Below are 14,163 nucleotides of genomic sequence, written 5' to 3' on the forward strand. Positions count from 1 at the left end.
GTAATATCGACGCAGGTGGCAATATTCTGATCCATGTTAGCACAGTTCCCTCCTTCCCCGGCGATAAAAAAGAATATTACTCGCGGATTTAAACTTTTTTGTCTTTTTTTAATCTTTCGCTTGATTATTCCGCGATGATGAACAGGAGGAGGAGGAGGAGGAGGAGCACAATGAGAGAGGAAGAATAGCAGGGAGACTCGAATTACAGGGATTAGAGGGAACAAGAACAAGAGGATGAGCCAAGAAGAGGAAGGGAAGAAGAGAACCTGCATAATCTTCCTCTCCTCCTCCTCTTCCTCTTACACCTCTTCTCTTTCCCCTCTTTCTTTCTTCTTGTTTTCCTCCCCTCTCTGCTCCTCCTGCTTCTCCTCCTCCTCCTTCCCTTCTATGTCTCCCCTCTTTCTTACTTCTTGTTTTCCTCCCCTCTCAGCTCCTCCTCCTCCTTCTCCTCCTCAATTCTTCTTCCTTATCTTCATCATCTCTGTGTTCCTTCATTGGTCTTGCTTCGTGTTCATTACCCTGCTTCCCCTTGCCTTCCCCTCACCTCTCTCGCCTTCCTCCCCTTCCCTCCCTCGTTATAAACTCCTTCTCTCTCCCCTTCATTGCTCGCCTCGATGCCGTCACTTCTTTTCCAGTCACTTCTGCGCCAATTTTCTCTCGGGGTTTCTCGTTTCCTCTGTTTCTGTGGATTTTTACCCTGTTGCTTCTTTCATTCTTTTTTCTGCATGCGTTTGTAACTGTGTGCTGTCCCTGTGTGTTCTTCTCCCTGTAAGAGGCGATCATTTATTCACTCTTGTTTTCCCTGTAGCTTTAATGTTTTGACTCTCCTTTTCTCTCTCTTTTTTTTCCCTCAATGCACAATGTTCACAAGAAATTAAGGGAATGAAGGATGGTAGGAAGGCAGGGAAGCAAGTATTGGTGGGTAGACAGACGCAAACAGACAGACAAACAGTATACAGACAGAAAGACAGACAGAAAATACACAGACAGACAGACATCATCATTGTATCAGGACACCTCTTCTCCCGAAATTGACCTCTCTTTCGGCCACCTCTTTTGATTCTTTTTAGGAGCAGCGAGTAGCGGTCTTTTTTTTTATTATTGTCTCCTTTTTTTGTGCCCTTGAGCTGTCTCCTTTGTTGTATAAAAAAAGACAATACACAGACAGACAGACAGACAGACAGACAGACACACGCCTCTGTCTAAACTCAGCGCTCCACTTTTTTATTTTCTTGATCCATCTCGGGCGTCAAAGAGTCAGACGGGATCCGAACCACTAATTATATACCGCAGATCCATCAGTGAGGGGAAAGGAGGAGGGGAAAGGGAGGGGGAAACAGCTGCTGCTATTTTAATTTCCGTGTCCTCCTCCACCTCGTCCCTCCCTCCTCTTCCTCCCCTTCACACGGTACACCAGACGCATTGAGGCCACAGCAGGAAGGTTGTTATGTAAACTTGTGTGTAAACTTATATTTCTTTAGTAATAAGTTAAATATTCGTTGTGTATCAATTTATCCTCTTCCTTTTTCTCCGTCTGATCGTTCGGTAGTTTGTTTCTTCTTTGTTTGAGGATGATTTTGATGGTTTTGAAATAGTTTTGAATAGTTTGAAGTTTTGTGTTTTTAAGACTGTCTTCCAACCCTTCCTCCTCCTTTAACTTTTTCTTCATTTCTTCCTCCATCCTTTCCTTCGTCTCTCCCTCCCTTACTCCCTTGTATTTCATTTGATTTTCCTCCTGCCTGCTCTTCCATGTTTCCACGTTTCCTCCTCCTCCTCCTCCTCCTCTCCTTTCTCTGGCTCTGTCCTCTTCTTCATCCCTTACTCAACCTTCTCCTCCTCCTCCTCCACCCTACCTACCCTTACCTCTTCCTCCTTAACCTCTTTCTCTACTCCTACGCACCTCCTCCTCCTCCTCCTCCTCCTCCTCACCCTCCCCCTGCTCGTCGTCTTCCTTTCTCTGTCTTAATAATTAGAGGCAGGGGGGGTAGGGGCATCTTTTCTCCGGTTAATAGGGGCCATTAAAGTATGATAACTCCGGGTAATTACACAAGTTTGGGGGTGAGCGCTGCGTCCGGGAATTAAGCGACGCGCCCGGTAACAAGGGGAAACGAGCAGGTAACTAGGGGGAAGGGGGAAGGGGGAAGGAGGATGGGAAGGAGGGGTGGAGTATCTGTCTTGGGGAGGAGGAGGAGGAGGGGTCATTGTGTTGGAGGACGGGGGTGTAAGAGAGAAAGTGGTCCATAGTGGGGTAGGTTAAGTGGTTTATTGTTGGGGAGCTATCTTGGGGGTAGATTGTGAGGAAGGGGAGGTAACCTGGGCTGGGGTGAGGGAAATGGGGAAATACCTCTTATGGGGGTTGCGGGGTGGAAGGAGAGGTGTGCAAGAGGGAAAGTGGTCCATAGTGGGGGAGGTTAATGGGTTTGTTGTGGGGGTGGAGAGGGGGGAGAGGGCTAACCTGGGCTGGGGTGAGGGGGTTAATGTCGGTAGGTAGTATAAGGGGGTGGGTAAATATATAAGTGGGCTGTTATGGGTGAGGTAAGTGGATAGTGGTGAGGGGAGGTTAGTGGTTAGTGGTGGAGTGGGAGGAAAAGGGCCTAGCTGGGATGGAATTGGTGTTGTGGTGGGGTCAAGGGAAGGGGGTAGTTTAAAGGGGAGGGTTACGGGGTGCAGTGAGGGAGGCAACTGAGGGGGGAGAGTACTCGAGCTGTGGGGGAGAAAGTTCGGGAAAGTAGATAACTAAGGGAGGAAGTGAAGTGGTTTGGGGTGAAAGGAAAGATGGAAGAGGAAGGAAGGTTGTTTAGTGGGGAGAGGAAGGATGGCTGTCTGTGGCGGGGAGAGGAAGGAAGACTGTGGTGGGGAGAGGGAGGAAGACTATCTGTGGTGGGGAGAAGAAGGAAGGCTGTCTGTGGTGGGGAGAGGGAGGAAGACTATCTGTGGTGGGGAGAGGAAGGAAGGCTATCTGTGGTGGGGAGAGGAAGGAAGGTTGTCTGTGGTGGGGAGAGGAAGGAAGGCTGTCTGTGGTGGGGAGAGGAAGGAAGGCTGTCTGTGGTGGGGAGAGGAAGGAAGGTTGTCTGTGGTGGGGAGAGGAAGGAAGGCTGTCTGTGGTGGGGAGAGGAAGGAAGGCTGTCTGTGGTGGGGAGAGGGAGGAAGGCTGTCTGTGGTGGGGAGAGGAAGGAAGGCTGTCTGTGGTGGGGAGAGGAAGGAAGGCTGTCTGTGGTGGGGAGAGGAAGGAAGGCTGTCTGTGGTGGGGAGAGGGAGGAGAGGAATGGGGGATGTCTAGTGGGGAGAGGAAGGAAGACTGTCTGTGGTGGGGAGAGGAGAGAGAGAAAGGAATGCCATCTTTTGGGGAGAGAAAGGAAGGCTGCCTGTAATGGGGAGATGAAGGAAGGCTGTCTGTGATGGGGAGAGGAACGAGAGGAATCGGGGCTGTCTAGTGGGGAGGGGAAAGAAACCTGTCTGTAGTGGGGAGAGGAGGGAGAGAAAGGAATGCCATCTTTTGAGGAGAGGAAGGAAGGCTGTCTGTGAAGGGGAGAGGATGAAAATCTGTGTGTTGTTAGAGAGTCTGTAGTGGGGAGAGGAGAGAGAAAAAGGAATGCTATCTTTTGAGGAGAGGGAGGAAGGCTGTCTGTAATGGGGAGAGGAAGGGAGGCTGTCTGTGGTGTTAGATAGTCTGTTTGTTAAGGAAAAGGAAGTCGTGCTGTCTGTGGCGGGGAGATTAACGTTCTATTCTTGTCGACGGGGATGAACAACAGCTGAGGGTCTCTGAAGAAAACGGAGGACGGGGCTTACGAGAGAAAGAAAAGGTAATTAAGGGAGATGAGGAGAGGGGAGTGATGATGGAGATTTTAATGATGGTTTCTCCTTTCATTAACTCCTCCCCTTCCTTCCCTTACCTTCTCTCTCCTCTCGTTTCCTCCCTACTGCTACCTCCCCTCCTCCTCCTCTCCTCCTGTCCCTCCTCCCGCCTCCCCGCCCTCCCCAGATGTTCTCCACTGACTTAGAAATGGCGTAGTTTTTCTTGGCTCAAAACTTAAGTAACTTTTAACAAGGAAAAATCACACGTTCCTCTCATCGGTTCACTTTGGCGTCTGTCTGTGTGAAGCGAAGGAAGGAAACACTGCCTCTCTTCCTTCTCTTTCTTCCTTCCTTCCCTCCTTCCTTCTTTCCTTCCTTCCTTCTTTCCTTCAGTGAGCCCTCCTCATTTATTACTTTTTTTCACTTCGTCCATTTTCTCTTCTAATTCATTCATAAGTTTATTTCTTCCGTCTTTTATTTTTCTTTTTTCTTTACATTTTTCTTTGTTTTTTTGCTTGCTTTCTTCCTTCCTTTCTTTCCTCCTTCTTTCCTCCCTTTCTTCCAATCTTTCTTCCTTCCTTCCCTCCTTCCTCCCTTTCTTCCATTTTTTCTTCCTTCCTTCCCTCCTTCCTCCCTTTCTTCCATTCTTTCTTCCTTCCTTCCCTCCTTCCTCCCTTTCTTCCATTCTTTCTTCCTTCTTTCCCTCCTTCCTCCCTTTCTTCCATTCTTTCTTCCTTCTTTCCCTCCTTCCTCCCTTTCTTCCATTCTTTCTTCCTTCCTTCCCTCCTTCCTCCCTTTCTTCCATTCTTTCTTCCTTCCTTCCCTCCTTCCTTCCGTCCATCAGTGAGTCATTCCTAATTTTTTATCTTTCGTTTCTCCATTTTTTTCACCAGATTCATTTATTACTTTATTTCTTCTGTCTCTTCTTTTTGTTTTCCCTTCCTTCTATCATTCTGTTTCCTGCTTTCTTTCTTCCTTCCTTCATTCTTTCCTTCAGTGAGTCATTCCTAATTTCTAACAATCTATTTCCACTTCGTCCACTTTTTCTTCACCTAATTCATTCATTACTTTATTTTTTTTCCGGATCTTTTTCTTTTGTTACTTCCTTCCTTTTACCCATTGCCCTCTGCTTCCTTCCTTCCTTCCTTTCTTACTTTCCTTTCCTCTTTCCTTTCCTCTTTCGTTAACTCCTTTGCTTATCCCTTCGTTCAACTATTTAATCATCTCTCTCTCTCTCTCTCTCTCTCTCTCTCTCTCTCTCTCTCTCTCTCTCTCTCTCTCTCTCTCTCTCTCTCTCTCCCCCCCTGGTAGAGGAGGAAGGGGAGGAAAGCACCGTTAAGAGTATGTAATGACGAGTGGAAGTTGGAGGGAACAGTGAGGGTGATGGAGGGAGGGAGGGAGGAAGGAAGGACAGCAGGAGGAAATGTAAGCTGGATATGTGTGTGTATGTGTGAGGAGGGGGTGAGGGGTGCAGAGAGAGAGAGAGAGAGAGAACTTTCTTAACCTGTGATATAATTAGCGCTGAACAGGATTTACATTATTTTATCTACGTAGATTCTCCGTTTTAACTTCCTTCCTATGTACTATTAACACACACACACACACACACACACACACACACACACACACACACACACACGCAACGTTAGGAAAGGCCTTTTTCATACACTGTACTACTACCCGCCGAAGATAAAGATGATGATTGTGATGATGGTGATGGAGGGACTCAGTGATACCCTTTGTGGCATCCCGTTGTGTTGGTTGTGGTGTGATCTCCCAGTGTGGTGTTCCCCTGGTGCTGCTGCTGGTGGTGTCTTTGGGCCAGCTGGGTTCATAACACTCCAGGACACAAAATGCACCTTGTAATTGCTCGGCCGCTCTCTGCAAAATTTCAATTCGGCTCCTGACCCAATTTTGCGCTGTGAAGGAAGGTGCTCGTGCCTCCCTTCTCTCCTTCCTCTATCCCTTCCTCCCTCTCTGCCTCATCCTCTCTTTCTCCTCTTCCTCTTCTTTCCATTCTTCCCTCCCTCCTTGATCGGGCAGGTCCTCCCTTCAATTTCGACTTCTTCCTTCCTCTTTGTCCCTCTCACTTTACCTTTCTCTCTCTCTCTCTCTCTCTCTCTCTCTCTCTCTCTCTCTCTCTCTCTCTCTCTCTCTCTCTCTCTCTCTCTCTCTCTCTCTCTCTCTCTCTCTCTCTCTCTCTCTCTCTCTCTCTCTCCCCCCCCCCCAGGATAAGGAGATTCTGGCACTGATTCTCCTCTGCATTTGGAGGACTCGATTCCGTTTGTAATGATTTATTCCGATCCTCTTTTATTCCGGATTCATTTTGCATATACTTTTTTTCCCCCCCTTTTCATTCCGTCTATACATTTTCATATATATATTTTTTTTCACGTCGAACATTTTTGCGTGAGGGGATTTAATTCTTACGTCCCTACTTTTTTTTTATTTTCCTTTTATCTTTTTTTTTAATGTTTCGGTGTTGAGTGAAAGCAGGATAGATATGAATGTCTGTCGGGCGGAGTGACACTTTCCAGCAAAACTCAAACGCGCTTTCATATTTATCGGAACTGACACATTATATTATATTCCCCGATGGCCGAACACGTCACTCGCCTCTCATCCTTGGTCCGAATTGTGAAAAGCGAACCAAATCTCTTTACCGTTGCCGTTTACACCCCCTCCCTCCCACTTCGAAGCCCGCTCACTCACCCATCCCTACCCACCAACCCGCCCACCAACACCCACACTCACTACCCCATCCCTCCTCCCTTCCTCCATTCTAGCAGCATCCCTCCCTCTCTCCCCTTCCCTTCCCTTCATTGCTCTTCTCTTCATCTTCATTCTCTCTCTCTTGTCCTTGCCTTTCGTTCTTTCCTTTCACTTCTCTTCCCCTCCGTTTCCATACTGTCTCCCTCTTTCTCTCTCTCTCTCTCTCTCTCTCTCTCTCTCTCTCTCTCTCTCTCTCTCTCTCTCTCTCTCTCTCTCTCTCTCTCTCTCTCTCTCTTTCTCTCTTTCTCTCTCTCTCTCTCTCTCTTCACTTTGTTTTCCTTTTTGGTCATCTTTTTTTTCCTCTCCATCAGTTTTCCTTCCTTTTTTTCACTCTTCCTTTTCCGTCTCATGCAAACAGTCTTCCTCCCTTCCCTTTAGTCCCCCTCCTTCACTGTTATTTCGCTTTTCCTTAATTTTTTCCATTCTTTTCCATTCTATCTGTTTTTTTTCCAATGCTTGTCTTTTCTTCCTTTTTCTTTTTATTTTCCTTTTCTATCCCTTCCCATTCTTTTTCTTCCCACGGCGTCAGTTTCCTTCCTGTAATATTTCTCCCTTTTAATTTTCTAATATTCCCGTCTTTTCTCTGCCCTTCTCCCGGTCAAACTTACCTTTCTCTACCTCTGTTCTTCCATCCTCACATCTATCTCTTCCATATTTTCCCCTCCTTATGCTTCCCAATACTTTCATCACTCATCCTTTTCGCCTTCTCTTTATTCCTCTTTCATGTATCTCCCTCCCCACTACTCCCCGTAAATCTGTTCCTCCCTCATACACTCTCTCATCCCTCCACCTCAGTCATCTCCCTCTCTCCCTTCCCTCCATTCCATTATCCGTCCTTCTTCCCTCCCTCCCTCCCTCCATCCCTCAATCCCTATCTCGTGCTGGTGCGAGGATTTGAGTCCATATAAGAAATCACACCAAAATATCGGCCAATACTTTTAATATCGCTTCGCCTGCGCCCGTAAAAAGGAAGCGACGGGCGAGTGCTAAGCTTCGCGCCTCTTGTCTTACCATGCGCACACACACACACACACACACACACACACGCACACACACACACACACACACACATTCCCCCCCCCTTCCACACACATCTCCCTCCCTCCCCCCACATACACATTCCCTATCCTCTTCCTCCCCCCCCATCTCCCTCTCCCTCATACTAACATCCCCTTCCTTTTCCCCCCCCACAGACATCCACCCCCCCCCCTTCTCCCCCACTCCTGGATGAACGCCAACCGCCAGCACGACAAACCGATTACATTAGGCCGGAACACATGGCCAATTGACCGGAGAAAAGTGTATTTATTAAATGAGAGAAGATGGGATAAAATCAGGGAGCCGAGAAATGGATTGTCCGGGAAGGATGCTGCGACGGGTTAAAGGCCAGTTAGCGGTGACCGGCGATTGGCTTCCTCCTCCTCCTCCTCGCCTATCTCTTTGTCTCTGCTTATCTGTTTTTCTGTCTGCTTGTGTCTGTCTCCTTACCTGTTTACTTCCCTGTCCTTTGTTTTTATATTTGTCTTTGCGTCTCCTGATTTTGTTTTTTTTATTTTTCTCCTTGTCTGTTTCTTTATCTCTTTCTACCTGGGTTCGTCTCTTGATCTTAGTCTCATAATCTGTCTTTTTGCGTCTGTTTCTTCATCTGTCAGTCTATTTTCGTGTCTTGACCTCTCTCGTAAAGGGTCTGGTGAGGAGTGGTGACGGGAGAAGAAATTTGAAGGATGTAGTAGTGGTTGTAGTTGTAAGAGTATTGGTGGTAGTAGTAGTAGTAGTAGTAATAGTAGTAATAGTAATAGTGGTAGTGGTTGTAGTAGTAGTCTGGAAAGGAAGAAGAGGAGGAGAGTTTAGAGGAGGAGGAGAAGAGACAATGGAGGAAAAATGTAGGTGCAAGAAGGCACTCACCTGGTAACGACGTAGCTTACCTGGAAAATATTGCCTCAGTATGACACCCACACCCACACACGCACGCACCCACACACACACACACACACACACACACACACACACACACACACACACCATCACCACCACCACCACCGCCACCACCACCACCACCACCACCAGCGTCTCGGCTCAAGGAATTTCATAACACAAATTCTGGACGGATCAGAAGAGAAGCAGCCGACCTTTTCTTTTGAGGAGGAAAAGAAGCAAAACGGAGGGCAGGAGGGAGCGAGGGAGGGAGGAAGGAGGGAGACATAGAGGGAGAGAAAGGAAGGAGGGAGATAAGAGAACGAAGGATGATAATGATGAGAGAGAGAGAGAGAGAGAAGTCATAGAACAGGGAAAGCGTTGGAAGAGGAGGAGGAGGAGAAAGAGGAGTAAGAGGAGAAGGAGAGCAAGGGAGAGAAAAAGGGAGTGAGAGAAAACAATAAACGACAAGGAATGGGACACCCGGAGAGCGACAATAAGCAGCAGTTGGAGGCGCTGAGGCGGATCCAACACCATTCACCCTCTCCTCCCCCTCCTCCCGACTCCCTTCCCTCTCTTTCTCTCACTCGCTTTCGTGGGGGGCCGCGGGGGAGCAGGGGGAGGGCATGTCGATCCTCTCCTCAGAACAGCGGGACGGAATCCTTTATTGTTCACGCTCCTAATCCTGTTTCTCCCCGCCAGAGTGGAGTCGGATACCCCGTGAAAAGTATAGAGAGGACGAAAGCTCTTTTATGGCGGCGGTTCTAATCTCCCCTTCCTTAGCTCCCAAACAGAGAGAGCTTTCGGGGGAACTTTTTTATATTCTTTCTTTCTCTATGTGTGTGTATGTGTTTTTGTTTGTGTGTATTTTATTTCTGTTTCCTTTTTTTTTTTTTTTGCTAAGTATTCCGGGAGTCTTGAGATCCTTATGGCGACGTCTGGTTATCCGGATCCGAAAACTCGACGGATTATCTCGGATTCCCTGGTCGAAGAATGGCGGCGGTTGGCGTTTGTAGTGTTTTATATTTGTGTGTAGCGTGTATTCAGGGATATTACTCCTCGATATGTAAATGCAACTGACTATCTTGTTTTTTTTACTTATTACTTGTACTTACTTACACTTATTGACTTGTTTTGTATTTTTATGCAGGGGAGGGGATTGAATTGTTTTATTTTTGTGGGGAGGATTAACTTGTTTTTTTTGTGCTGGGGAGGGGGATTGACTTGTTTTATTGTGGGGGTAGGGTGAGTGACCTGTTTTATTTTTGTGGGGGAGGGGGATTGACTTGTCTTACTTTTTGTGGGAGGAGGGAGATTTACTTGTTATATTATTTGTGCTGGGGAGGGGGACTTACTTGTTTTATTTTTGTGGGGGGAGGGGGATTAACTTGTATTATTTTTAGTGCTGGGGAGGGAGATTGATTTCTTTTATCTTTTTGTTATTTTTTTTGTGGTGGAGGATGAGTAGAAACAGTTGGTAGTAGTGTTGATGGATACAACTGACCATTAAATCCTCAATATGTATAGATACAGTTGACATTATTATACTTTCTACTTGTATTTTGTATTGTTTTATTATTTTTTTTGGAGGGGGTAGGGGATAGAAAAGAATGTTGGTGATGATACTGTTGAAGGATACAGTTGACTCTTTAAATCTACCCGGAAATTAACTCATACCACGAGATGTTGTTTAATGTCTTTTTTTACAGTAAAGGAAGCAGCTCAAGGGCAAAAACGGACAAACAAACAAACAAAAAATGCCCGCCAGCCGCTGCTCGTGTAAATAGCATCGATTCAAAGTTGTTATTGAAAAAAAAAAAGCTGCATCAGGGCACCTCATGATCCTTCTTGGGGGTGGAAGTTTTTTTTAGCGTATACGCGGACGCCACTTAGCGCTGTGTTTGATGTTTGTCGGGCGAGGAGTAAATGTTAACGAGTGGTGGCGGTGGTGGTGGCGGTGGTGGTGGTGGTGGTGGTGGTGGTGGTGGTGGTGGTGATTACGCTATTATTATTACTATTTTTTTATATTATTGTGATCACCATTATTATTAGCATTACTATCATCACCATCGCCATCATCATTACCTCATTCGCGGAAGCCATGCGGATATGCACCTCTGCGTAATGCCTTCGTTGAAACATGGCCGCAAAATATACATTCTCGTGCCGGAACAATGGTCTAAACACCCACCTTATTCAGCCGCATGTATACAGAGCTGCAGCGTGTATAGCCGTGCATGGGGTGTAGGTGTACGGGCAGCCCCACGCACGCCCCATTCACCTGCGTGCCGCCAACAGGTGAGCGAGTAACCCATTGTTTCGCCTCACCTCGTTACATGATTTTGCTGGCCGCTATTAAGTGAGATGAAAGCAGCGGCGGCCTGTCCCTCCCTAATTAGTACTCGTTAACGTGGGATTTTGTGTCGGAGCCCCATAAAGGATTATTCTTAATTATCAATATTAACCTACAGGTGCACAGGTGTGGTGGGAGAGAGGGAGAGTCAGGGAGAGCCGGGAAGGCAAAAGAGACAACATAAATCTTAAACGTGCACATTAACCAGTCTTGTAACTCTATTGATGAGAGAGAGGAAGTCAAAAGAGACATTAGGAATCTTAAACTTGCAAGTAAATATAAACAGACAGACAGACAGATAGATAGATAGATAAAGATATACATAGATAGATAGACAGGTAGATAGATAGTTCCATGGTATTGTGTCCTTTAAGAATTGTGAAGAACTAATGGTACAGAGGCGACAAGTGAGGCCGTGCAGGACACAGTGACGCCCTCTGCACTACCTCCTGCCCTGCCCTTCCCTTCCCTTCGTTCTAGGGTTAAGGACAAGCGGTATTGGGCAACAAGTGTTTATTCCAAGTACAGGACACATTGACGCTTGCTGCCCGCCCTGCCGTCAAGTCCGGAACCTGTTGAAACCTATCATGGAGCGGCAAGGGGAGGGAGGGAGGGAGGGAGAGTGAGGGGAGGGAGAAAACAAGCCATACATATCAGAGCAGCAACACCATGACTGCCCAGTATTGATGACGCCGCGAGCCCTGAGTCAACTAACGGATGGCCGGCGATCATTGGCTCCCTATAGACAGTAGCGTGTGATTAGCGACCATTTTAACCAATCAGCAGGCGGCTAACGCGCACTCTGGCCGCGTGTGTGTGCGTCACTCTGTCACGGTATCCTCTGCTAAATTATCACTCTGCAATATTCATGGATTTTGACGAACTGCACTAAAAATTGAGTTTGGTGCATCCATCACGACGCAGATTTGAATAGAGTGAGTGTTGAAATATTCAGCACTGCCCCTCCCTCGTCCTCCCCCTCTTTCCTCTCTCCCTCCCTCTCCCCCACTCTCCCATCCCTCCACCTGACCACTCTCCCTCCCACCCTTTCCGTAACTCCCTTCAATTCCACTACAGCATAATTCTTCTGCTTCTTCTCCTCCCCTTCTCGTTCTCTCCCCTTCCCTCTTCTTCCTCTTCTATATCTTTTCGTCTTCCTCGTCGTCCTCCTCTTCGCTATTCACCGACCTCTCTTCATCTACTCTTGCGACACTTCTCCATTTTTTTCTCTTGTATTTTTACTTGCATGTTTTCTGCCACCAGTGTAGATAATTAGTACCTCACGGATTTGTAGGAAAATAGGACAGTGTGAATTTTAGGGGAAACAGAAATAGCCAAGTACTTTTGATTTTGAAGGAGTAGCAGAGGATTTTTTTTTTTTTTTTTTTTTTTTTTTTACGAAAGCCGATTGAAAAAAAAAAAAAATCCCCACCAGTGTACTCGTTGACCTGACTGCTGGTACGGTAGCTTCATTCTGTGGATAAGAATTGTGTTTACAGAAGCGGAAATTACTCGTTCATAGACAGATAGGTAAATAGATAGATAGATACCCATTCATCGGGAGGAAGAAAAGGAGTAATATTAGGAAGAATACGAAGGAGATTAAAAAAACTTCAAGGGACCTAAAAACGAATCTCAGCCGATGAAAAGTAGAATGGAAAAGGAGGAAGAAAAAGGAAAATAGGAAGACAGTGTGGTGTTGGTAGTGGTAATGGTGGATGAAAACAATGACTGTCACTCACACTCATCACCCCCACCACCACCACCACCCAAACACCACTACCACCACGACCACCTCCCCCCAAACACCACCACTACCACCCCGACCCCCGCCCCCCACCCACCACCCCTGCCACCACGACCACCTCCCCCAAACACCACTCACTACCACCACCACCACTACCACCACGACCACCTCCCCCAAACACCACCACTACCACCACCACCACCTCCCCAAACACCACCACGACCACCTCCCAAACACCACCACGACCACCTCCCCCAAACACCACCACTACCACCACGACCACCTCCCCCAAACAACACCCCGACCACCTCCCCCAAACACCACCACTACCACCACGACCACCTCCCCCCAAACACCACCACTACCACCACGACCACCTCCCCCCAAACACCACCACCACCACCACGACCACCTCCCCCCAAACACCACCACTACCACCACGACCACCTCCCCCCAAACACCACCACGACCACCTCCCCCCAAACACCACCACTACCACCACGACCACCTCCCCCCAAACACCACCACTACCACCACGACCACCTCCCCCCAAACACCACCACTACCACCACGACCACCTCCCCCCAAACACCACCACTACCACCACGACCACCTCCCCCCAAACACCACCACTACCACCACGACCACCTCCCCCCAAACACCACCACCACCACCACCACCCCCCCCCAAACACCACCACCACCACCACGACCACCTCCCCAAACACCACCACACCACCACCTCCCCAAACACCACCACCACCAACACGACCACACCCACCCCCCCAAACACCACCACCACCCCCACCACAACCACAACCCCCACCACCCGCACGACCACCTCCCCCCAAACACCACCACTACCACCACGACCACCTCCCCCCAAACACCACCACTACCACCACGACCACTTCCTCCACCCCACCCCACCACCACCACCACCACCACCTCCCCCCAAACACCACTACCACCACCACCACCACTTCCCCGCACCCCTCCCCCCCACCACCACTACAACCTCTCGAGCCGCAAATGCACAAAGTCGATGCCACTCCGCGTCCCTCATTCCCACAACCCATAAAAGTCTGGGTCTAATTTGGAGGCTGTTGTGACGGCCAAACATGGAGGGATTTTGTAGGTAATGAGAGTGAACTACGCCTTTTATATTTCTTTCTCTCTCTCTCTCTCTCTCTCTCTCTCTCTCTCTCTCTCTCTCTCTCTCTCTCTCTCTCTCTCTCTCTCTCTCTCTCTCTCTCTCATTAGATCAAATAAAAGTAGCAGTAATATAAAAGGGAAAATTTGTTGATGACAGATGCAGCTTAAGTAGTAGTAGTGGTAGTAGTAGTTGTAGTAGTAGTAGTGGTAGTAGTAGAAATAGTAGTAGTAGTAGTAGTAGTAGTAGTAGTAGTAGTAGTAGTAGTAGAAGGAGGGTTTAGCCACCTCGTTTACCTCACTTTCTCTCTCTTCATTGTTTCAGTAATTGAGTTGATGCGCTCCTCCTCTCGCCTTGTTTTTCGTCTTTATTTTTGTAGCGCTGACACACACCGACAGACAGAGCGGCAACAGGGATGGTAGACTCACAG

The sequence above is a fragment of the Eriocheir sinensis genome, chromosome 35, assembly GCF_024679095.1.
Source record: "Eriocheir sinensis breed Jianghai 21 chromosome 35, ASM2467909v1, whole genome shotgun sequence".
NCBI lineage: Eukaryota > Metazoa > Arthropoda > Malacostraca > Decapoda > Varunidae > Eriocheir > Eriocheir sinensis.